Source organism: Lontra canadensis, unplaced genomic scaffold (genome assembly GCF_010015895.1).
Source record: "Lontra canadensis isolate GAN:19392208 unplaced genomic scaffold, GSC_riverotter_1.0 scaffold1, whole genome shotgun sequence".
NCBI lineage: Eukaryota > Metazoa > Chordata > Mammalia > Carnivora > Mustelidae > Lontra > Lontra canadensis.
In genome coordinates, this window is record NW_022630995.1 from 66,564,205 (window position 1) to 66,589,125 (window position 24,921).

The window sequence follows — 24,921 nt, forward strand, 5'->3', positions numbered from 1 at the left end:
CTGATGAAGGTGGTCAAATTCTTTTAAAAGTTAGCTCTATCGGGCACCTGGGTGGCTCAGTGGGTTAAGCCGCTGCCTTTGGCTCAGGTCATGATCTCAGGGTCCTGGGATCGAGTCCCACATCGGGCTCTCTGCTCAGTGGGGGGCCTGCTTCCCTTCCTCTCTCTCTGCCTGCTTCTCTGCCTACTTGTGATCTCTGTCAAATAAATAAATAAAATCTTAAAAAAAAAAAAAAAAGTTAGCTCTATCACCTAATTCAAAGCAGTTCTCCAGGCCCAGAAATGAAAAGGAAACAGCAATTGGCCTCATAGGACAGAGACTGCCAGGGGCAGAACCCCACACTTTCAAAGCTGGGCTTGGCAGGTGGAATATAGAGCCAAGGTGCAAAGCAAGGACTTGGGCCTCCTGGCTCCCCACACGGAGCCTACAGCGGGTAAGAAGGGCATGGAGAGCAGCCAGCTAGAGTGGCTTGGGGCACAGCGTAGACACCACTGCCTCTGCCGTAATCTGGGCTCCAATGCTTACCAACTGTGCAGATGACAACACCCTCTCATCCACACTCCACATGCTGTGGACAGAGGACCAACTGACTTCATAGGGTAGTTCTAAACGTGGAGGAGGAAGAGCAGGCAACACCCAGAGCAGACCAGAATGTCTACTGTCACAGTGCCTTCACCATCTAAGCCAGTGGCAAGTGCAGGGCAGAGCCCTCAGCAAATACCCACCAGAGAAGACCGGCGAGACAGAATCACTCTTGAGAAATCTGCCTCGGAGGCTGTGAGGCCTCAAATCCTGAGCCAAGAAATTGATGTAAAAATGGGTCCAGAATGAATGATGCTGATAGGGCCCTGCAAAGGGAAGCTGGAAACTACTCAGGGGGAGCTTCTACAGCCCAGAGCATGCATGGAAGACCTCTCTGCTGAAGTGAACTATACGACCGAGATTACACAGCACACAAAGCTATCACCAATAGGGAGGAACACCCGAGGAGCTAAGCATAGCGTAATATGGAAGGGTGTCCTTCCACAGAATAAGAAAATGAAATTATTTTTCTCATAATTTGCATGTTTGGAAAAGAAAAATGGGCAATGAAATTAAAATAGCTGAGTTGAATATAGCAGAATAACCACAGCTACACATAAGTTAATAAATTAGAAGATAAATGTGAACAAATCACCAAGGCATACAGCTGATAAAGAGATGAAAAATATTTAAGAGGGATTAAGAGATACAACATGCATGTTTCATTCTTTCTAAAATTTATAGAGTGCCTATGATGTGCCAAACACTGAAATCTTATGTGCTGGGGTTATATCACTGAACAAAAGAGGATTAAAAACATTCTGCCATTGTAGCTAGTGCAAAAAGACAAGAATAGGAAATACAAATATACAGATTGGGAAGAAAGATAAAAAACTTTTGTTCACAGATGACATGATCATCTCTGCAGAAAATCTGAAAGAATCAGAAAAGTTCCTGGAACTAATAAGTATTCATAGCGAGGTTATAGGATACCATGCTAATATACAAAAGCTAATCACTTCCCTACACACCAGCAATAAACAAGTAGAATTTGAAATTAAAACCACCACTCACATTAGCACTCCAAAAAATTACATACTCAGAAACAGATCTAACAAAATTTTATATGTACAAGACCTATAGAAGAAAAACTACAAAACTCTGATAAATAAAATCAAAGAACCAAATAAATCCACGCTCATGGATAGGAGGACTCAGTATTAGCAAGATATCAGTTCTTCCCAACTTGATCTATAGGTTAAATGAAATCCCACTCAAAATCCCAGTAAGTTCTTTTGTGGATATCGACAAACTGATTCTCAAGTTTATATGGGGAAACAAAAGACTCAGAATAGCCAACAGAGTATTGAAAGAGAGTAACAAAGTTTAAGAACTGACACTAACTGACTTCTAGGTTTACTATTAAGAAGGTACGCTAACAAAGGTAGTGTCACATTGGCAAAATAAAAGATAAATGTTCAACAGAATAGATAGACCAGAAATAAACCCTTATAAATATAGTCAATCAATCTTTGACAAAAGAGGAAAGACAATACAAGAAGCTAAGACAGCCTTTCTACAAATGGGGCTGTAACAACAGGACATCCACATGCCAAAAAAAAAAGTGAATCTAGGGGTGCCTACGTGGCTCAGTTTGTTGGGCATCCGATTCTGCTTAGGTCATGATCTCAGGGTCCTGGGATCAAGTCCCATGTCAGGCTCCATGCTCTGGGAGGAGTCTGCTTATCTCCCTCTCCCTCTTCCCTCCCCCAATGCCCTCTCTCTCTCACTCTCTCAAATAAATAAATCGTTTTAAAAAATGAATCTAGGGACACCTGGGTGGCTCAGTTGATTAAGCTCCTGCCTAACGCTCAGGTCAGGACCCCAGGGTCCTGGGATCAAGTCCTGCATCAGGCTCCTTGCTCAGCGGGGAGCCGGCTTCTCCCTCTGCCTGCTGCTCCCCGTGCTTGTGCTTTCTCTCTCTCTCTCTCTCCTTCTGACAAATAAATAAAATCTTTTTAAAAAATGAACCTAGACACAGACCTTATGACCTTCACAGAAATTAACCCAAAATGGATCATAGACCTAAATGTGAAATTAAAAAACTACAAAACTCCTAGAAGATAACACAAGAGAAAACCTAGATGACCATGGTTTGGCAGTGACCTTTCATATATGACACTAAAGGCACAATCCATGAAAGAAATAATTGATAAGCTGTGCTTCATTTTAAAAAGTATCTTCTGGGGCGCCTGGGTGGCTCAGTGGGGTTAGCCTCTGCCTTCGGCTGAGGTCATGGTCTCAGGGTCCTGGGATCGAGCCCCGCATCGGACTCTCTGCTGAGCAGGGAGCCTGCTTCCCTTCCTCTCACTCTCTCTGCCTGCCTCTCTGCCTACTTGTGATCTCTGTCTGTCAAATAAATAACGTCTTGGGGCGCCTGGGTGGCTCAGTGGGTTAAGCCTCTGCCTTCAGCTCGGGTCATGATCTCGGGGTCCTGGGATCAAGCCCCACATTGGGCTCTCTGCTCAGCGGGGAGCCTGCTTCCTCCTCTCTCTCTGCCTGCCTCTCTGCCTACTTGTGATCTCTCTCGGTCAAATAAATAAATAAAATCTTAAAAAATAAATAAATAAATAAATAAATAAATAACATCTTTTTTTTAAAAAAGTATCTTCTGGGGGGCACCTGGGTGGCTCAGTGGGTTAAAGCCTCTGCCTTCGGCTCAGGTCATAATCCCAGGGTCCTGGGATTGAGTCCCATATTGGGCTCCTTGCTCAGTGGAGACTCTGCTTCTCCCTCTACCCTTTCCCCATGTTTATTCTCTCTCTCTCTCTCCCTCTCTCAAATAAATAAATAAAATCTTTAAAAAAAAGAAAGAAAGGAAAAAAAGCAAAGAAAGAAAGAAGGAAGAAAGGAGCTATTAAGCCACGAAAAGACATGGAAGAACTTTAAAAGCATATTATTTAAGAAAAGACTACACATTGCATGATTCCAACTCTAGGACCTTCTAAAAAGGCAAAAAAAACAACAGAAACAGTAAAAAGATCAGTAGCTGCTAGTAGAGAGGGATGAAAAGGCAGAACAAAGAGGATTTTTACAGCAGAGGAACTACTCTGTATGATACTACAATGGTGGATACCTGTCATTACACATTTGTCCAAAATCATAGAATGTACAACAACAAGTGAACCCTGATGTAAACTATGAACTTTGGGGATTGTGCCATATCTCATAAGTTGTACAAAGGTACCACTCTGGGAGAGAATGTTGAACACAGGGACACTAAGCTTATGTGGGGACAGAGGATATACAGGAAATCTCTGAACCTTCCCCTCAATCTTGCTGTGAATCTAAAACTGCTCCAAAAAAGTTAATCTTGCCCATCCAAAAGAATTTAAAGCAGAGACTCAAACAGATATTTGTATTCCAACAAAGACAGCAGTATTATTCATAATACCTAAAAGATGGAAGCAATCCAAGTGTCCATCAACAGAGGAATGGACCAACAAAATATAGTATATACATACAAAAGAAATTACAACCTTAGAGAGTAATAAATTCCTACATGCTACAACATGGATGGACCTTGAAAACATTATGCCAGGTGAAAGAAGCCAGTTGCAAAAGGACAAATACTGTATGATTCCACCTATATGAAGTACCTAGAGTAATCAAGTTCATAGAGACAAAAAAATAGAATGCTGGTTGTAAGAAAACGGGAGAAGGAATAGGGAGTTAGTGTTTAATGAGGACAGAATTTCAGTTTGGGAAGATGAAAAGGTTCTGCAGATGGATGGTGGTAATGCTTACACAGTAGTGTAAATGTACTTAATACCACTGAACTGCACACCTAAAAATGGTTAAAACTGTAAATTTTATGTTATGTATATGTTGCCATCAATAAAAGAAATGATACTCTGCCCCCAGGGAGCTTTCATTCCAATGGAGTTCTAGGAAAGACTAAGGAGGATGGGGGAAAGGCAATTTCAAAGGCGTACTGCTGGAAATTTTTCCAGAGATGAAAGGAAATCATGTATTCAGATTCAAAGAGCACCCAGGGCTCTGAGCAAGATAAATTAAAAAATATTTGGATACACCATATTGAAACTAAAGAACATGAAGGATAAAAAGAAAATATTAAAATCCATAAAAAATAAGTTAACTGCCAGACTTCAGCATGACAAACAGTAGCTCAGGCCCTTGTTTGCCTCAACAGAGGCAAACATGGTGGAGTCTTTAAGTGTTAAGGGAAAATAATTTCCCATTGAAATTATCGTTCAAGGGTGCCTGGGTGGCCCAGCTGTCTGCCTTCAGCTAGGTCACAATCCCAGAGTCCTAGGTTCGAGCCCCGCATCGGGCCCCCTGCTTGGCGAGAAGCCTGCTTCTCCTTCTCCCTCTGCCCCTGCTCATGTTTCCTCTATCCCTGTCTCTCTCTCTCTCTCTCTCTCTCGCTCGTTCGCTCAAATAAATAAATAAATAATCTTAAAAAAAAAAAAAAAAGGAAATTATAGGGACGCCTGGACGGCTCAGTCATTAAGCGTCTGCCTTTGGCTCAGGTCATGATCCCAGGGTCCTGGGATCGAGCCCCGCATCAGGCTCCCTGTTCGGCAGGAAACCTGCTTCTCCCTCTCCCTCTGCCCCTGCTTGTGTTCCCTCTCTAGCTGTGTTTCTGTCAACTAAATAAATAAAACCTTAAAAAAAATTTACAATTAAAAAAAAATTTACAATTAAAAAAAGAAATTATCATTCAAATGTGCAGTCAAATATATTTTCAGACACACCAAGACAAAGGGGGTTTAATATACAGATCCCTTTCACAAAAGAAATGCTGAAAGCAGCACAGTAGCAGGAACATAAACCCAGAAGAACAAGATGCAAAAAGGAGAGTGGTCATTCTAAAAACAATTTTTATATTTAAAAAGAATGTGAGGTTCCCTTTCTCACATTTATCTGTACTCCTTCTAGAAATCTCAATTAAAATGACAGTAAAGGAATTACAAAACCAGTGTGAATCCACAGGGACAAAGGCAACAGAGGAGCACGAGTTGGAGTTGGGGAGCTCACGGGAAGAACCAAAGCGGTCTCAGAGGCGTGCTGTGCTTAAAGGGAGCTCTCTTGGTCAAAAACATTCTCCCTGTCAAAATGTCTTTTAATAACGTTATGTAGCATGTGATCACTGTAAGAAGGAAAGAAAACACCAAAACAGTGAAAAATGAAAAAGATGGAGGTTAAAACAAAAATTAGCAGCTGAGGGACGCCTGGGTGGCTCAGTGGGTTAGGCTGCTGCCTTCGGCTCGGGTCATGATCTCAGGATCCTGGGATCGAGTCCCGCATCGGGCTCTCTGCTCAGTGGGGAGCCTGCTTCCCTCTCTCTCTCTCTCTGCCTGCCTCTGTCTACTGTGATCTCTCTCTGTCAAATAAATAAAAATAAAATCTTTAAAAAAAAAAAAAAAAATTAGCAGCTGAGAGCTACCCGTGGCTTTCCAAGGGGAGCAAGTGTGGAGAGCTTAAGCGTCATATCTCTGCCGTTTGTAATAAACTCTAAAGAATTATGTAATTAACTCTTTACATTTCGCAGAATACATTTAACATGACCTGACAGACTGGACAGCTGGTACGGCTGGGCACCCCTTCAGGGACACATGGAATAGAGGAGGGGTGGCCAGTGTGAATGAAGGGGCACCGCTCTCAGAAAAAGGGGGAAGGTTACGTAGAAAACAATCACCATTCAAAACTATTTACTGAATACCAGACCAGCAGCAACAAATAAAGCACATTCCTTATTCTTGTGGAGCTAATATTCTAGAGGAGAGAGAGATCTTACAATACAGATATACAAGTTACGGAAAAGAGGAAGGAGAAAGATGGGGGGGAAAGGCAGAAGATGGCAGGAAGAATGTCCTTCCTAGAGCACAGAGCTAAGCAATCACCAAAGTTCATTTCCGCCCCGCCCCCCACCGCGCCCACTCCCAATTGCTTGCATGTGCCGCTGCAGCCGGCTCTGTTCATTCTGCGAATCCAACTGAGCAGAGAGCCACAGTGGAGAGGTCTTAATGCTGGGGCAGCAGTGAGGCCTCAGGACAGTCACCAGAACCAAGCCAGAAGAGGGACCAAGCTCTTGAGTCACTCATCTAAGGGCAAAAGAGAGACTTAACTGGAAAACCCAAGTATATAAATAAGATTTGCATGGACATATGCACCTCCCTCAATGTTCCCTTGTCTTCTAACATGTCGTACTCACCCACCTGGAATGTATTTTGGTCCTGCCTTCACTGGATGACAAGACCTCCAACCAACCTCCTATCAAAGAACTCCATGTGAAGAACAATGAAATCAGAACAGTTTACCATAAAGCAACAGTCGAGGGCACCAGCCACTCCATGACTCCATCATAAGAATTCCCTTATGAAAGAGATTATACAGAATTCAGAATCTAGAATACACAGGAAAAGTTTTGTTTTTCCTGCAGAAATGCATGTAAGACAGTAAGGACTTTCTGAAACTGACCTGTTTCTTGTTTTGTTTTGGCTGCAAAAAAGCTTAGAGCCAGAGGCAGGTCTCTGTATTAGCCTTGGGCCTACCCATCGCTGCTGCTTCTCTCCCTATGGTATCTTCCTTGGTCCCATTACTGGTTTTTACTCTATATATTCTAAATGTAATAGGTCAAATCTTTGGGCCCCTCATACACTGCTAGTGGGGATGAAAAATGGCATAGCTGCTGTAGAAAACAGTCCAGCAGATCTTCAAAAAGTTAAGCAAACAGTTCCCATGACCCAGCAATTCCAATCCTAGGTATCCACCCAAGAGAGAATTGAAAACATATATTCATATAAAAACTTGTACAGGAATCTTCATAGCAGGTGCGCCTGATGGCTCAGTTGGTGAAGCATCTGCCTTCAGCTCAGGTCATGATCCTGGGGTCCTGGGATCGAGCCCCGTGTTGGGCTCCCTGCTCAACAGAGAGCCTACTTCTCCCTCTCGCTCTGCCCCTCCTCCTGACTCATGCTCTAATAAATAAAATCTCAAAAAAAAAAAAAAAATCTTCACAGCAGCACTACTCATAAAAGCAAAAAACAACCCAAATATCCAGCAACTGATAAAACTAATAAAAGAAATATGCTCTGCCCATACATTGTTAATACTTAGCCACAAAAAGGAATGAAATCCTGAATGTGGAGTGAGAGAAGCCAGTCACAAAAGGCCACATATCATAGGATTCTATTTCTACAAAATGTCCAGAACAGGCACATCTGCAGAGAAATAAAAGTAGAGGAGCCAGGGGATGAGAGGGAACAGGGAGGGACTGCTAATGAGTATGGACCTTCATAGTAGGATGATGAAAATATTCAAGAATTAGACAGTGGTGATGGTTGTGTAACACTGAGAACATACTGAGCAAACAAAAAAGCAAAAAAGCCCCACTGAAATATAAACCTTAAAACGGCTTTAAATGCTGAATTTTATGGTATGTGAATTTTATCTCAATTTTCTAAATATCAAATTTTTGTTGAACGGCAAAGATATTAAACATTAAGTTGTACTGCTCACTTACCTGTAAAATATTTTCCTCTTTTCCTTCTAAAATATACCTAAAGCATAAGGATAATTCACTGAATAGAGCAGTGGCATCTGCTACAAAAACCCTAAGTACAGATAACATGCAGTCCCAGCCCTGCCCCAGCCTGACAAAGACCGGAGTTTAGATTAGGGACAGGGCACATCAGGGGGTCACAACCCACGGGGGAGGGGCGCTCAAAGCAGCAAGTTTCCATGGAAGTCCAGCAGTGAATTCTAAGAGGCAGCCAGACCTACCATGATTCAGGGTGAGACCCCTACTGAGACTGACAGTGGGGTCCTGACCAATCAGCCTTCAATAAAGCCCCCCACCCACAGACCTTCCGTCAACTTCTGGACCTCCATCTTAACAATGAGCCTTTGCTGAAGAGGGCAATCAGGCATTGGAGAAACCTCACAGTGAGAAACAAGAATTTTATTTATTTATTTTTAATTAATTAATTAATTATTTTTTTTTTTTTTTTTTTTTTTGGAGAAACAAGAATTTTAAAAAGCAAAAGAAAACCAGAAACTCAGAGGAACACATAATGCTGGGAAGGAGAGAAACCTCAGCGTACATTCCCTTGGTAGTTAAATCAGACTCACTCCTTCCCACTTAAGTACGCTCTGTCTACCTCCAGCTACACTGTCGCCTCTAAGGAGGTGAGTGAGACAGCTCAGGAATGAAGTGGTAGAGAGATCTGCACACTCTACTTTTTAATTCTGAAGCATGAGAATATATTATCTAAGTTCTTCTTTAAATTTTAAAGGAACACTATGAAAATGTAAAAATATTTCCAAAATAGTTAAAAATTATAGCACTCTCTATAGTTGCATTCCACAACTGCTGAAGGGACATAAAGAGACAAAACATCCTACAGTCTTGCCAAAAGGAGAAGAGGAAGGACAGAAGGAGGGAGAAGGGAGAAGAAAGGAGAGGGAGCAGGGAGGGAGTAGAAGAGGGGAGGGAGGAAAGCAGGCATAGGGAAGAGTAAGGAGGAAAGAGGAAGAGAAAGGAAAGGAGAAACATAAGAGAGAAAAAGAGAATCTGAAGATCATCCTGACAATACATCCACGTGATAAGAGTTCCAAAAAGAAACAGAAGACTTTAAAAATTATGAAAGACCTCTGAACAGTTTCCCAAAGAAGACATGCAGATGGCCAATAGGTACTTAAAAAGATCCTCAACATCCGTCATCATCAGGGAAATGCAAATCAAATCCACAGTCACCTCACCCCCCCCACCACCGTCAGGATGACCCTCATCAAAGAGACAAGAAACAACAGGTGTTGGCCAGGACCTGGAGAAAAGGGACACTCGTGCCCTGTTGGTGGGAAGGTAAGTGGGTGCAGCCACTATGGAAACAGTACGGAGGTTCCTCAAAAAACTGGGCAGCTCAGTGGGTTGAGCATCTGACTCTTGGTTTCAGCTCAGGTCATGATCTCATAGGTTGTGAGTTCAAGCCCCATGTCAGGCTCTATGTTCAGCAGGGACTCTGCCTGGGGATGCTCTTCCTCTGCCCCTCCCCCCACTCATATGCTCATGCACCCATGTTCTACCTCTCTCAAATAAGTAAATCTTTTTTAAAAAATTAAAAACAGGGGCGCCTGGGTGGCTCAGTGGGTTAAAGCCTCTGCCTTCGGCTCAGGTCATGATCCCGGAGTCCTGGGATCGAGCCCCGCATCGGGCTCTCTGCTTAGCGGGGAGCCTGCTTCCTCCTCTCTCTCTCTCTCTGCCTGCCTCTGCCTACTTCTGATCTGTCTGTCAAATAAATAAATAAAATATTTTAAAAAAAAATTAAAAACAGAAATACCATATGATCCACCAACCCCACTTCAAAACATTTATCTGAAAGAAACAAAATTGCTATCTCAAAGAAATATCTGCATCCCTTCGTTTTCTGCAGCATTATTTATGCCAAGGCATGAAGACACCCGCTGTGGGGCGCCTGGGTGGCTCAGTGGGTTAATCCTAGGCCTTTGGCTCAGGTCATGATCTCAGGGTCCTGAGATAGAGCCCCACATAGGGCTCTCTGCTCAGCAGGGAGCCTGCTTCCCCCCTCTCTCTCTGCCTGCCTCTCTGCTTACTTGTGATCTCTATCCATCAAATAAATAAATAAATTCTTAAAAAAAAAAAAAAAAAAAGACAACCACTGTGTCCTTCAGTGAATGGGTGGATGAAGAAAATACAGCAGATACATGCAATAGAATATTACTCAACCAATTGAAAAAAAAAAAGAAAAGAAAAGGAAATTCTGCCATTTGCAACCCAGAAGACATTATGCTAACTGAAATAAGCTAGACAGACAAAGGCAAACACTGCACAGTCCCACCTATATATGGAATCTAAAGAAGAATAAAAGAAGACAAAGTCAAACTCTACTCAAAAAACGTAGAACAGTAGATGCCAGGGGCTGGGGGAAATGCAAGGACAATGGCCAAAGAACACGAACTTTCATTCATAAGTTCTAAAGATAAAATACACAGCATGGTGACTAGAGTTAGTAATACTGTATCATACTTGAAATTTGCTAAGAAAGCAAATCTTTTTTTTTTTTTTAAGATTTTATTTATTTATTTGACAGACAGAGATCACAAGTAGGCAGAGAGAGAGAGAGAGACGGAGAAGCAGGCTCCCTGCTGAGCAGAAAGCCTGATGCAGGACTCTATCCCAGGACCCTGGGATTATGACCTGAGCCGAAGGCAAAGGCTTTAACCCACTGAGCCACCCAGGCTCCCGTTAAGAAAGCAAATCTTAAGCATACTTACCACACAGAGTTTATACTATACACTTGAAATTAATGTAACACCGTATGTAAGCTATACCAGAATTAAATTTTTTTTTTTAAAGGTTACTGGGGCGCCTGGGAGGCTCAGTGGTTAAGTATCCGTCTTCAGCTCAGGTCATGATCCCGAAGTCCTGGGACTGGGCCCTGCATCGGGCTCCCAGTTCAGCAGGAAGCCTGCTTCTCCCTCTCCCACGCCCCCTGCTTGTATTCCCTCTCTTGCTCTCTATCAAATAAATAAAATATCTTTAAAAAAAATAAAAATAGGGGTGCCTGGGTGGCTCGGTGGGTTAAAGCCTCTGCCTTCGGCCCAGTCGTGATCCCAGGGTCCTGGGATCGAGCCCTGCATCGGGCTCTGCTCAGAGGGGAGCCTGCTTCCCTTCCTCTCTCTCTGACTGTCTCTCTGCCTACTTGTGATCTCTGTCAAATAAATAAACAAAATCTTTAAAAAAAAATAAAAATAAAAATAAATAAATAAAAGGTTACTGGGAGAGTGCCTGGGTGGCTAAGCTGGTTAACCATCTGCCTTCAACTCAGGTCATGATCCCAGGGTTCTGGGATTGAGACTGACTTGGGCTCTCTGCTCCCCAGGGAGACTGATTCTCCCTCTCCCACTCTCCTTGCTTGTGTTCACTCTCTCTCTCATTCTGTCAAATAAATAAAACATTTTAAAAACATAAAAATAAAGATTTTATTTATTTATTGACAGAGAGAGAGAGAACGCATGAAAGTGGGGGGGAGGGTCAGGGGGAGAGAGAGAATCTCAAGCAGACTCCACGCCAAGCACCGAGCCTGACTGGGAGCTCAATCCCAGGACCCTGAGATCATGACCTCAGCCAATCGATCCCAGGACCCTGAGATCATGACCTCAGCCAAAATCAAGAGTGAGACACTTAACTGACTGAGCCACCCAGGCACTACCCCCATTTTTTTTTAATCTTGACAATAAGGGTGCCCATGTCCCTGCTCAGTGGGGAGTCTGCTCCTCTTTGTGCTCTCTCTCAAATGAAGAAAATCTTAAAGAAAAAGATTTTTTTAATTATGAAAGAAATAACTCAATGTCCCAGAATCAGAAAGTCGAAAAGACCCATCAAGTGTCAGCATAACAAATGCAAAGGAGACCCACCTGGTTTGGGGTGGGGGTGGGGAAACAACAGGTCACATGTGAAGAATCAGAGACCCAGAAAGCACCAGCTTTCCTAAAAGAGAAAATTCACATGGAAAACCCCAAAATACTGAAGCAATGCATTCAAATTGAGAAAATTATTTCGAATCCAAATTATATACCTAGCCAAGCTATCAACCAATGTAAGAAATGGTTTTGGCATGCTAAGTCTCAAAAAATGTTGCCTCCCACACATTCTAAGATAACCAACAGAAGGTATATCACCAAAACATGAAAGTAAATCACAAAAAACATGACACCCAGGAAATGGGGGGGGTCGACCTCAGAAGATAAGAATGGGCAGCTGTGGGGCGCCTGGGTGGCTCAGTGGGTTAAAGCCTCTGCCTTCAGCTCAGGTCATGATCCCAGGTCCTGGGATCGAGCCCCGCATCGGGCTCTCTGCTCAGCAGAGAGTCTGTTTCCTCCTATCTCTCTCTCTGCCTGCTTCTCTGCCTGCTTGTGATCTCTGTCCGTCAAATAAATAAATAAAATCTTAAAAAAAAAAAAAAAAAAAAGAATGGGCAGCTGTGGGGCACACAGACGGTGCAGTCATTTAAGCATCCAACTCTTGGTTTCAGCTCAGGTCTCAACTCAGGGTCAGGAGATCGAGCCCCGCATCAAACTCAGTGCTCAACACAGAGTCTGCTTGAGTTTCTTTTTCTTCCTCTGCCCCTCTCTCCTCTCTCTGTCACTAAAATAAATAAACCAATCTTTTAAAAAAAGGAAAAAATAAAAAATAAAAAAGAATGTGCAGCTGTGCCACAGGCCTATGGAGGAGTCCAGTCTGCAGCAGGAAGACAAACAGCTCCAAGGTCACCAAGAGAAAAACATGCAAGTGACAGAGTGTAACTGACCATCACAAAAGGCTTTTTAAATGGTTCATGTAGAAAACCTGGGACTGAATTACCAATAGATGCATGGAAAACTAAGCAAACAGAAAAATAACATAATTATTTCCACTAGGAAAACAAGTCATATAAGAAAATAAATATCACTCATAGTGTATGATTTAGCTGAACAATATAATAGCTGGTAAATATTCATTTAAACCAGAAATTGTTATAAAACTGTGGTGGATTAAAGATAGTCAAAAATTCTCTCTCACTCCACCCCAACAAAGAAATGTCTTAGGTTTCCACACTCTTTCATCTGGCCTGGGCCTGTGACTGCTTTTCCTGAGAGAACATGACAAAAGTGATGCCACACCAGGGCCAGCTGATCCCTTGAAAGGACTGGCAGGGCTCACCTCCTTCCACCATGCTGTGAGGAAGCCCAAGCAGCTTCATGGCTTCTGGCGAGAACTGAGGCCTGCAGTCAGCCAACAGCCAATACCAGCGTGCCAGCGAAATGAATGAAACAGTCCCTACGGCAGAAACAAGATAACTGTGGCATACTATGTCCAGACTGCAAAACCTGTAAATGCTATATTTTCAGCCACTGAGTTCTGTAATAGCTTATTACATAGAAAGAGAGGACCAAAATACCACAATGTTGAGAAGAAGCAGGGAAGGTAAAGCAGGAGGACAGGGGAATAAGAAAGTTAAATCCTTATCTCCCAATGATGAACATGACACACAATATATATAAATCAGAAAGTTCTCGGGGCACCTGGGGGCTCAGTGGGTTAAAGCCTCTGCCTTCAGCTCAGGTCATGATCTCAGGGTTCTGGGATAGAGCCCCACATCAGGCTCTCTGCTCAGCAGGGAGCCTGCTTCCTCCTCTCTCTCTGCCTGCCTCTCTGCCTACTTGTGATATCTGTCAAATAAATAAATAAAATCTTAAAAAAAAAAAAAAGAAAGTTCTCAAGTCAGCAAAATAAAAAAAGTCATTTTTCTAAAGTACAGAGAGATACAAGAAATAGCTAAAAGAGTAGGGCAGCTGCCTCGTGGAATAGGGAAGCAGAGTGAGCAAAGCAGAGGACGGTTATCTTTTGTTACGACCCTCACAGAACATACTGCTTTTAGGGTAAATGGTTCAGTTTGATAAAGGAAAAGATAAATCAAAAATATCCATAAACATTTTGGTTGGTGGGGTTATGATTATGTTTCCATTATCTGTTATCATACAAATTTTTCACAGAATGTATTTTTTTGATAATTAAGCTTTCCATTTTGCCTTAACGATGTCAATAATTTGTACATTCTTGAAAATAAAGATTTCTATAGAATCTAGGATGGGACTCACAACTCAGTTTCTGTACATCATACTCTGCCCATCACTCCTGTGCCCAAAACTCACAAATGGAGGGGAGAGGTGAGGTGGTGCCAGGATTTGGGCAGCTACAAATAATCAGCTCCAAGATCTCGGCCGATAGCAGAGAACAAGAAAAGTAGTTGGTGAAGACTAAGGGAAGCAGCAGTGGCCTCTACGGGTGAAGGACAGCCCACAAAGAGGGCTCAACCAAGAACAGAAGCCAGGTTTGAGAGACCACCAGCTCCACTCCAACACCAGGGGCACACCTGGTGTGTGAAACCAGTGTTCTTTATGCTTGGCCCCAAGGAGTCACCTTGGGAGTCCTGGAGAGGCAGAATGTAAAGAGCAAATTCCTATTAAAACATATGTTCACTTTTAATGGGCCATCAAGACACAGATATCCTCTATCTCAGAAGTTTATCAACCAACAAAAATAATCAGTGGCCCTCTCCAAAAGAAGTAGAGACGGTAATGATCAATGAGGTCTTCTGTTACTCTTTCTTCAGAACCAGGAGGTCACCCGCAATGACACTGCACTCAACCACGGCAGGGGCCTGACAGTGGGGCACTGGGGGCCACCCTGCTTCGGCCTGTTACCGATATAATCTGCTAATTCACACAGATTCCTAAAGCAGCCAGGAGCATTCTGGTATCTGAGAAATGCACAGGAGCTTAGCCTCCAAAGGTAGGACAAACAAGAATCACTATAATTTTTTTTTCTCAAAGAAGTTATAAGCAGTTGAATTTTAAAAAACAAATACCCTTTTATACAAATTTCAGAACTAAAAGAATCCAATAAACTGTTAGCATGATGCATAATCCCAACTCATGTTCCACAGATAAAGTATACAATTTCAAATACAGAACAAGAGAGAAAGACCTAACATTCAGCTTTCATTCTGGGTACTGCTGCTGCCAACAAAACACGCTTTTTCCTCCCACCTGGGGAAGACCAGGCTGTCTGAAGTCAGACAGCTCCTCCGAGTTCTCGAGCCAGCTCATGCCTCCACCTCAGACCATTACATGAAAGAATCTGAAGAGATAAGAGTAAAGGGGCCTCATCACCAGACCCCAGACATGCTCAGAAACACCCCAGTCACACAGACCAAAACCAGAGCACTTCTAAGTCAGCCGCAGGCTCTCCTTATCACCCATGTACCCAAAGCGTGCTGCAGCTCTCTGATCTGGCCACGGGGACAGCAGTCAGTGCCCATACCTCAACAGGCAATAGTCCATTCAGCTCAAATACACTGGGCACTTATAGGTGCAACATGATTCCAGGGTTACAGAAGGGAACTAGAGACCAGTGTCCTGCCTCAAGAAGCTTCCACTCAAGAGGGGAGGTCAGGTGGGGTACAATAAACAAGGTAATGACTATTGTGGATAAAAACAGAGGGGATCAGGGGAGCACACATGGAACAAGTTCAAATGGGGGAGCAATGCCGGCTTCACTGAGAAACTGACATTTGAGCAAAGAAGTAAAAAAAAAAATTTTAAAGATTCCTTAATAGACTTTTCTGTTTCTGAGCCCTGAAACTGAAGTAAATATAAATGCTTACAAAAGAATATTTTGTCTAGACAGTGAACGGTACAGCCATCCAGTGTTGTCAGACAAAAACACAGGGGCCATCCCTAACATCTCTCCCCTCACCATCTCCCACATCCCCAACAACAAGCCTTACCAGTTTTATTCCAGCCAGAATCCTTCCTACCTAAACCTACCTACTTCCCTCCACACCCACAGTCTCAGAGGTAGCCCGCCACCACCATCCTTCACCAGACTAACACCACAAACTCCTAACTGGCTTATCAATTAGCAAACTCAGAGGCAGTTCTTCTCAAAGTAGAATGCGACAGAATCACATGAAAAGCTCATTTGCACACAGACTGCTGGACCCCACTCCAGAGCTTATGACTCAGTAGGTCAAGGGCAGGCCTGCAAATCTGCATTTCTAACAAGTTCCCAGGTGATTGATGCTGCCAGTCTGGGAACCAGATGTTGAGACCCACTGCACTATGCTGTGCAGCAATAACAAGCCCCAAAGCAGTCACTTGTTCTCGGCTCCGCCCAAAGGTTTCTTTCTTGTGTACAGCATGTATCTGTCTGCTTCTACAGTTCGAATCAGGAAAAGAAAATGCAACAAAGCATGGGGCACCTGGGTGGCTCAGTGGATTGGGCCTCTACCTTCAGCTCGGGTCATGATCTCAGGGTCCCGGGATCCAGCCCCAAGTCAGGCTCTCTGCTTGGCGGGGAGCCTGCTTCCCCCCCCCCCACCGCCTCTCTGCCTACTTGTGATCGATCTCTCTCTCTCTCTCTTTCTCTGTTAAATAAATAAAATCTTTTTTAAAAGTTTCTAAAAAAAAAAAAAAGAAAAAGAAAAAGAAAATACAACAAAGCATACATCTTTCAGATCTTCCAGTCGAAGTGAAAGGTCACTTGTCATTGTCCAAAGCAAATAACATAGCCATACTACAATCCAGGGGGCAAAACTGCTCAATCCTACAAGGCCTCCAAACAAGGGTGACCAGAAAACTCCCAGTGCAGACAAACAGTAGTAACCGCAGCATGGTCTCCTGTACCCAACTCTTCACTCTCCCCTAAGCTTACTCTCATTACCGACTCTACAGAAAACTCTGAAAAATGCACTTCCCAAAACAAATCAATGCTTATCTCACACACACAGCCCACCTTTCCTTAAAACCCTTCAAGGGCTTCACATCTTACGGTGAAAATCCTTAATACAGCCCCAAAACATCTGCACCCTCCCCTCTACAGCCTTGTTTGGCACACAGTTCCCTTCACCTTCTGCTCTAGCCAAACTGGTCCCCTTTCCGCTTCTATCCCAGGGTCTTTGTTTGCACGGACTGCTCCCTCCTCCAGAATACTCGTGCCTACCTCTACCAAGTGTACTGAGTCCCCAGTTACATACAATCTCCCTGCAGATGCTACTAGATGCATTCAACCTTTCCTTTGTGACTTTTTTTTTCCCTTTTTGTTATGGAGCATTCCAAATATACATAAAGGTAGACAGAATAGGTATAGTCCCGTGTACCCATCAACCTAGGCCAGTCCTGATCCAACCACACACTCACTACCCCCTCTTCATAAAATGGTGAAGCAAATCCCAGATGTTGTATCATTTCATAGGTAAGTAGCTGTATGTGTCTCTAAAAGTTACAAATTCTTTTCTTTTCTTTTCTTTTTCTTTTTTTTTTTTTTTTTAAAGTAAGCTCTACTACACCCAACATGGGGCTTGAACTCAGGACGCAGAGATCAAGAGTCCCACGCTCCACCGCCTGAGACAGCCAGGCACTCCTCAAATTCTTTTAACATAACAGAACATTAGGACAGCTAAGAAAAAAAGAAATTCCTTGAGGTGCCTATTGGCTCAGTCGTTAAACATCTGCCTTCGGCTCAGGTCATGATCCCCAGGTCCTGAGACTGAGTCCCACATCAGGCTCCCTACCCAGTGGGAAGCCTGCTTCTCCCTCTCCCACTCCCCCTGCCTGTATGCCCTGTCTCTCTCTCTCTGTCAAATAAATAAATAAAATCTTTAAAAAAATTCCTTAATAGGGACGCCTGGGTGGCTCAGTTGGTTGGGCGGCTGCCTTCAGCTCAGGTCATGATCCCAGCGTCCTGGGATAGAGTCCCGCATCGGGCTCCTTGCTCAGCGGGGAGCCTGCTTCTCCCTCTGACTCTGCCTGCCACTCTGTCTGCCTGTGCTTGCTCTCACTCTCGCGCTCTCTCTGACAAATAAATAAATAAAATCTTTAAAAAAAAAAATTCCTTAATGACAAATCTAGTCAGTGTTCCAATTCCTAAGTGTCTCAAATATCAAAGGTGATGTTTAGCCATGTCTCTAACTGGCCTGTCTGGGACACAACTAAGCCCTCCACAGTACAATTTTGTTCCCTGTTGAAGAGATCAGGTTACTGGACTTGTAGGTTTCCCAAGTTTTGAGTTCTGCTGCTGATGACGATCCTGTGGTATAGTATAATGTGTTCCTTTCCCCTATTACTTCCCGTAAATTGGTTGTTGGACATAGAACCTTGATCAGAATGAGGTCCAATTATTTGGCAAGACTATTTCACAGGATTTTCAAAGACATGATCTTTGTCCACGGTCTCCCTGGTTTCATCCCCCTCACCAGTCTGTAAACTCCATGGGATAAAGGACATAGACTCTGGCTCATCACTGGAACCCAGCCGACACTCAGTGAATGAAGAAATGTTAGAAAGAAGTACACCACCATACCGACTAACAAAAACATAATAGCCCACCTTCCTAAACATGTATAGATAGCCTTATGTTAAAATGTCCCCTGAGAGGCAGAACAAGTAAGTTCCCAGAGTACAGAATCAAAGGTCAGGCCTTGCAGGAGTTCTAATCACTTACAGCCTTGACTTTGGGTCATTACTTAATATCTTTGGGATTCAGTTTCCTGCTGTGAGGATTCAATAAGAGGTAAAGAATATTCAAGGCTCAAAGCCATACAGAGAAAAGCTTTACCCAGATGGCACCAACTCCAAATCTTTCAGGGGAAGCAAAACCGAAACCTCTTATTTCTAACATATATTTGAATTCTTTAAATCTAGGAATTCAAATTTTTATGGAACAAAACACTTTAGGAAAACAGAAGACTCAAAACCTATCTCTGCTTATTAACAGAGTACTTCTGTGCACTATTCAAAGACCAGAAGACAAGTCAGAAGGCCCTCTCCTTGAACAACTCACAACCCAGAGCAGAGGGAGGGGCAAAACTCACATGATGTACTGTCTTGACAGGGTCCAACACTCCTAAAAAAACGACAAACTTGGGAGGAAAAAAACAAACAAAACAAACCAAAAACCCCATATCAAGTGCTCTGGGTGCAGGGTGGGCAACACCGTGGCAATGAAAGGCTGGGCCATGAGAGGAGCACAGCAGCACGAAACGGGATAAGCGAGGAAGAAGCAACAGCACGAAGACCCATGGGACAGAGCCCAGCTCATCACCAGAGCCGCAGCAGCCAAACAATGAGATCTCAGTACAGCCACAAAGGAATAACCAACAAAGATGCCAGAAAAACATGCAGGGGCCACATGCTACACTCAAGAGCTAGAACTTCCTCTATGGAGGGAACAGTAAGGCACCAAGGACACATTATTGACTGATAGGTAAGATCAGAACTTCCGTTTGGAAGGAACAGATAGATGAGAAACTAGGCCCACCTTCTCTTTCACTAGTTCACAGGGAGATAAAAATGGTGCCTAATCCACCCAATCTTTCAAATTATGAATACCAGAATCACCTGGGCTAAATCTGATCTGTTCTCTTATTTTGAGCCCTATGCTTACCAGAGCCCATCAATGCCACTTCAGCCCCACTTCTTGCATCTACCCACTCTTCCTACTCCTACCTCCTGTGCCTTGGAGGGCCACCATTCTCAAGCACTGGGCCATGAGCTTCTTCTCTGACATGTGTTACCTGCCCACGGCCCTCCGCCTTTCCAACTTCACAGCAAGGCACATGCTCACATCACTCCCCTTCACCCACACGCTTGAGACATATTATATCCCCGACATCAAAGAACTGGGGGTCCATTCACTCAAACAATCACTGATAGTCACTGAGGCACTGTTTCAGGCACTTGGGGTTACGACAGTAATCAAAACCAGAAGGAAAAGTCCTCACCCGTACAGACATCTCAATGTAGTCAGGTAGATGAAAAAATAAGTAAAACACACTAAACGTCAAAGGATAAGTGCTATGGAGGAAAAGCTAAAGCAGATGGGGAGTGCCAGGTGGCAACACGGTCTTTTAAATCAGTGGTCAGGGAAAGTGCCTGGGAAGAAGTTTGAGCAAAGACCTAAAAGCAGGCAAGGAGCAAGCAATACAGGTGTCCAGGGAAGAACACTCCAGGCAGAAGAAACAGCAAGTGTAGCAGTCTGAGGCCTGAAGCATGGCTACGGTCCTTGAGATGGGCAAGAAGCCAGGGTGCCTGTAGCAGAGTGAGAATGGACAGTGGGCAAAGGTGGGTGAAGCAACCACAAATTGCTCAAGGCATAATTATGAGAGCCTCTCAAAACAGACAAGGACTTGGGTGGCTTTCTAGGAGTGAGGTCCAAGCTGAGAGTTGACTGAGAGGTAGTTAACAGGAAAAGCCAACTGGGTCCACATATACATGGAGGGGGTGATGAGTTGGGGGAAAGGGGTGGCAAACACTGATCATGCAAACGTCCAAAAGTACAGCAGCAAGAGAAGGGCTAAAGGGAGAAACAGGAAGTGCAGTTAGAGTTAGAAAGCCAGGGGGACATTTGTCTTGAACCCCGAAGTGCAATGGAGATCCCTGAAAAGTGGGGCCTCACATGATCATGTATGCATTTTGGAAAGTCCTGGCAGGATGTAGAGATCTGACTGAGGGTAGTAAAACTGGAGTCAGAAATACAGTTTCTAATCTGTTGGCCGCCAGCATACAGCAGCAAAAACATACGTGAAAAATTAACGAAACCTGAAGACACTGCTGATATAAATACATCCTTTAACAGCATAATAGACTTAATTCGTATCATCAACTCTTTCAAAGACAGCTTAAAAATGGAGGTCCCGGGACGCCTGGGTGGCTCAGCTGGTTAAGCAGCTGCCTTCAGCTCAGGTCATGATCCCAGCGTCCCAGGATCGAGTCCCACATCGGGCTCCTTGCTCGTCAGGGAGCCTGCTTCTCCCTCTGACTCTGCCTGCCACTCTGTCTGCCTGTGCTCGCTCTCGCTCTCTCTCTCTGACAAATAAATAAATAAAATCTTAAGAAAAAAAAAAAAATGGAGGTCCCAACTCCTCCCAGTAATAAACATTGTTTCTCTATATACCTGCCAGGGAAGTCTCACTACTGAGGTTTTTGAGCTATAAGCCAGCACTCAGCTTAACCAACACTTTGCAAACTCTATACTTGTCTGTTTTGTTGAAACCATTTAAGTATTACAGAAATAAGATGGTTTGAGAATTATATGTAGCCATTTGCTTTTTGGAAGGCAGACTCCAGGACAAAACTACTTTGTGGTCTGTCTTGATTCTTTGACCTAGCAATCCAAATTTCATCAAATCAATCAGCTCCTTCAAAAGCTATACTGCAACCAAGAGACAAATGCAAAATGTTGACAAGTCCCTGGGGTAACCAACGTTAAGTCTTTTTCTCTCCCAAGAGCTTCGTGTAAACAACCATTCCTGATAAAGAAATTAACAAATCATATAAAGACAGTGTGTGAAGTACCAGCCTAACCCTCCTTTCACATCGCCTCTAGCTTTTTTATTTCATACACTTTATATTCTTTTTACCTTGCCCAGCAATACAGAGAGGCACAGTAAAAACATCGCTGCTTACTTCATTTTGGTGGTCGGGAGAGGTCTGTTCTATTACTCATTATACTTACACATTTGCAATGTTTCATCATTAACTTTTTATTTAACATTTGAGTTAGCTATGATGAGGAAAGGAAAAGGGAACAGCCCTGCTTGGCAAACATGGTCTTGGCTCCCCAATTAAAGCAGGATGATTGGGGGGCGCATGAGTGGCTCAGTGGGTTGAGCCGCTGCCTTTGGCTCGGGTCATGATCTCGGGATCCTGGGATCGAGTCCCGAATGGGGCTCTCTGCTCAGCAGGGAGCCTGCTTCCCTCTCTCTCTCTCTGCCTGCCTGTCTGCTTGTGATCTCTGTCAAATAAATAAATAAAATCTTTAAAAAAAAAAAAAAAAGCAGGATGATTGGGACGCCTGGGTAGCCTCAGTCAGTTAAGCGTCTGCCTTCAACTGGGGTCATGATCCCAGGGTCCTGGGATCATGTCCTGCATCGGGCTCCTTGCTTGGCAGGGAGCCTGCTTGTCCCTCTGCCTTCCACTCCCCCTGCTTGTGTGCGAGCTCCCTCTGACAAATAAAATCTTAATAGAAAAATAAAAAATAAAAATAAAGCAGGGTGACCTTAGGCCAGCCCCTTATTTCTCATACTCAGCTTCTTCCAGAGGATCCCTTTCTGCTCCAGTATGACTTACAAAAAGGCAAACAGGCAAGATGCTGACATTAAAATGGGTTGTTTGTTTATCCTAAGTCATATGCCCATTTATTCAGCATTTACTGAGTGCCTGCCATGAGAAGGTACCAACAGAGCCTGGGCTACCCAAGGCTAGGGGAGTCCTATCTCCCAATGGCTCATCCAACAGAGAGAAAGGTCACACATGGCCATTAAAAGGCTAGGTACTCTGTACTCCAAAACACGGAGAAGCAGTGCTCCACATCCACCAACAGTCCACGCAAAAGGTCTGAAGTCAGGACAGGGCACCACATATTTGGGGACCAAAGACACAGCTACTAAAGTCCATCAGAAGAGAAGAGTGAGGCTCAGGAAACTAAGATGCTTACCCAAAACTGCATACATTCTCAGGCAAGCGGGAGCAACAGCAACAACTGCGCACACCAGAAGATGGGATTGTAAAGCTCGTATTTTCAGTTCCCGCTTGTTAAAGTGTTAACTTAGAAAGGTTATTTGCCCCAATTGAAAAGGGGCAGAGTGATAAACTTCAGCATCATCTTAGCACATTCTTTTACATGAGCTTGGTGGCAAAAAACCCTATCTCAGGCGGCTCACATTTTATTGGCGTCCATCCTCTCCCAGCACTCCTCAGGAAGTCTATCCCACCTACTCTCACATGTTTTACACTGAAGCGTCAAGCCATAAAAAAGGAAGTAACTAATTAGTTTACATTCCGCTATATGAGTAAACTTGTAAAAGCTGGGACTACTTGGGAAGGAAAGGACATCCGAGTAGGTGGGAGGCCCAACCCACTCTTCCTTCACTACAGCCACAGAGCCTCTCCTTTCTGACATCTAGCTCCTGCAGTTCTGACTTACTCTTCATTGGGTTCCTCACAGTTCAGCAGGTACTCGAAGTCTTAACAGTTCCACATAAATTACTTGCCAAAAAAGTGTAAGCTGCTGCAGCAGGCGGCCTGCTCACCTTACTGTTGCACTCTAGTGCTTCCACGAATGGCGCGCGCACACACACGAATACACAGCCCCTCATTCTTCAAAATTCAGTTATAAATTGAACACTCCCTGCTGCAGTCCGGGGCCAGCCTAATTGGGGGTAATGCAGGGGGGTGGGGGGGGGCGTATTTTGTACCGAACAGATCAGAGCTCTACACAAAAGCTCTCACAAACTCACAACCACGCAGTAAGCCCTCACTTCACCAACCACTAGCCCCAAACTGAAGGCTGCTGGGCGTCTGAGAAAATGGAAGAAAAGGAAAGGAAATGACTCAAAGTAATCGTGTTTCAGGCATGAGTCCTGCTCACTTCCAGCGGATAGCTGAGATCTGAACTATGGCCGGCTGTGGGGAGAAGAGCACACGCCAGGCACACGAGGAGAGGGCGGTGCGCGCAGGGCTCGCTCCCCGCGCCTTATTGTCTGGAGTCGAGCTTCTCCAGGAGTGTTGCTCTCTTCCCACCTCAATATGGAACTAGGACATTTCAAACATTTGAAGAAAGGAAAGTGAAGGTCCCAGCCGCATAAATGGGGCGGCTTCTTACCTAACATCTCCATAACCTTATTTAAAAATACAGAAAACGCAGTCAGGAGCGTGGGTGCTGTGGGTGCGCGGTGCCTCCGGGACGGATTTCAGCTGTTGGGCGATGAAAGCGCCTCGGTGTGTAACTCATTTAAAAGTCGGGCCCGGAAAACCCAAGCGTGGGCTGTCAGCGCTGCACAAGTTCGCTAACGGAGCCCCGAGTCCACGCCTTAGCGAGCCGGCCTCTCTCCCCAGGTGCGGCTAGCCCAGCACGCACCCCCCGGGGCCGACCGGCCGCGAAAGGGCGGCCGTGATACTAAGTTTCCACCCGAATGTCAAAGCCGGGGCCACTCCTGTCCGGAGCGGGAGCCGGCCGACCCCGCGGCGGGCCCACAGCCGTTCCGCCGAAACTCAAGCCCCGCATTCTGGAAATGCCGAGGTTCCCAACCGCCCTTCTCGTGAGTGGGGCCGAGCCAGCCGTGCGGCCGGGGGGACGCGTCTGTGCGCGTCCTGAGGCCTCGGGGCTCCGCGGCGGCGCCGGGGGCCTGGGCAGCGCGCGCCCACAGCCCCGGGCGGGGTCCCCACGCCCGGCCCGCGCCTCCACCTGCCAAGGCCCGGCCCGGCTCCCGGGCGCCCGCGCTGACCAACGGCCCGCGTCCCTGAGTGTCACCCGCGGACCCACCGCAGACAAAAAAAAGCGCCTCCGCGCCGACCCGGCGCGCCCCTCCCACCGCCGGCCCCGGCCCGGGCCCGCGCCTCACAAAGGCCGGCCCGGCTCGCTCGGCGCCGCCGCGAACAAAGGCCGCCCGGCCCGCAGGCCGGCACAGGTGCAGCCGCCGGCGGCCGGGCCCAACATGGCCGCGGCCGCCCGACGCCCGGCCCCGTTAGCCGCGGCCGCCCCCGCCCCGCCGGCCTCCCTGGTTCTCCTGCCCACCCCCCACGCCCGGCCCCGCGAGCCCTCGGCCCGGCGGCCCTTCAGCGCCTCAGCCCCTCGGGCCCCCCGGGCCCCTCAGCCCCTCAGGCCCGCGGCGGCGGTTGGGCCGGCGGCTCCAGTGACCTGTTGTGCGTCGCATCCTCCGGCGGCGGCTCTCCCGGCGCGGCGGCTCCGGCGGCGGCGGGCCGGGGAGGGGGCCGGGGCCGCGGGGGAGGGAGGGCCGAGGGAGGGGAGGG

The 24,921-nt window shown here is 45.4% G+C and overlaps 1 protein-coding gene across 4 annotated transcripts in view; it reads right to left on the minus strand.

Annotated features, from left to right (window-relative positions):
• The window catches only part of NSD2 (nuclear receptor binding SET domain protein 2), a 92,870-nt gene extending 67,949 nt beyond the window's left edge, over positions 1–24,921 (minus strand). For 3 of the 4 annotated variants that reach the window (XM_032856361.1, XM_032856345.1, XM_032856377.1), the window contains exon 1: positions 24,809–24,921. The gene's annotated coding sequence lies outside the window, so the exon portion shown is untranslated. Of the gene's footprint in view, positions 1–11,985; positions 12,059–24,808 lie in introns of all 4 variants that reach the window. The other variant, XM_032856352.1, reaches the window with a different exon arrangement.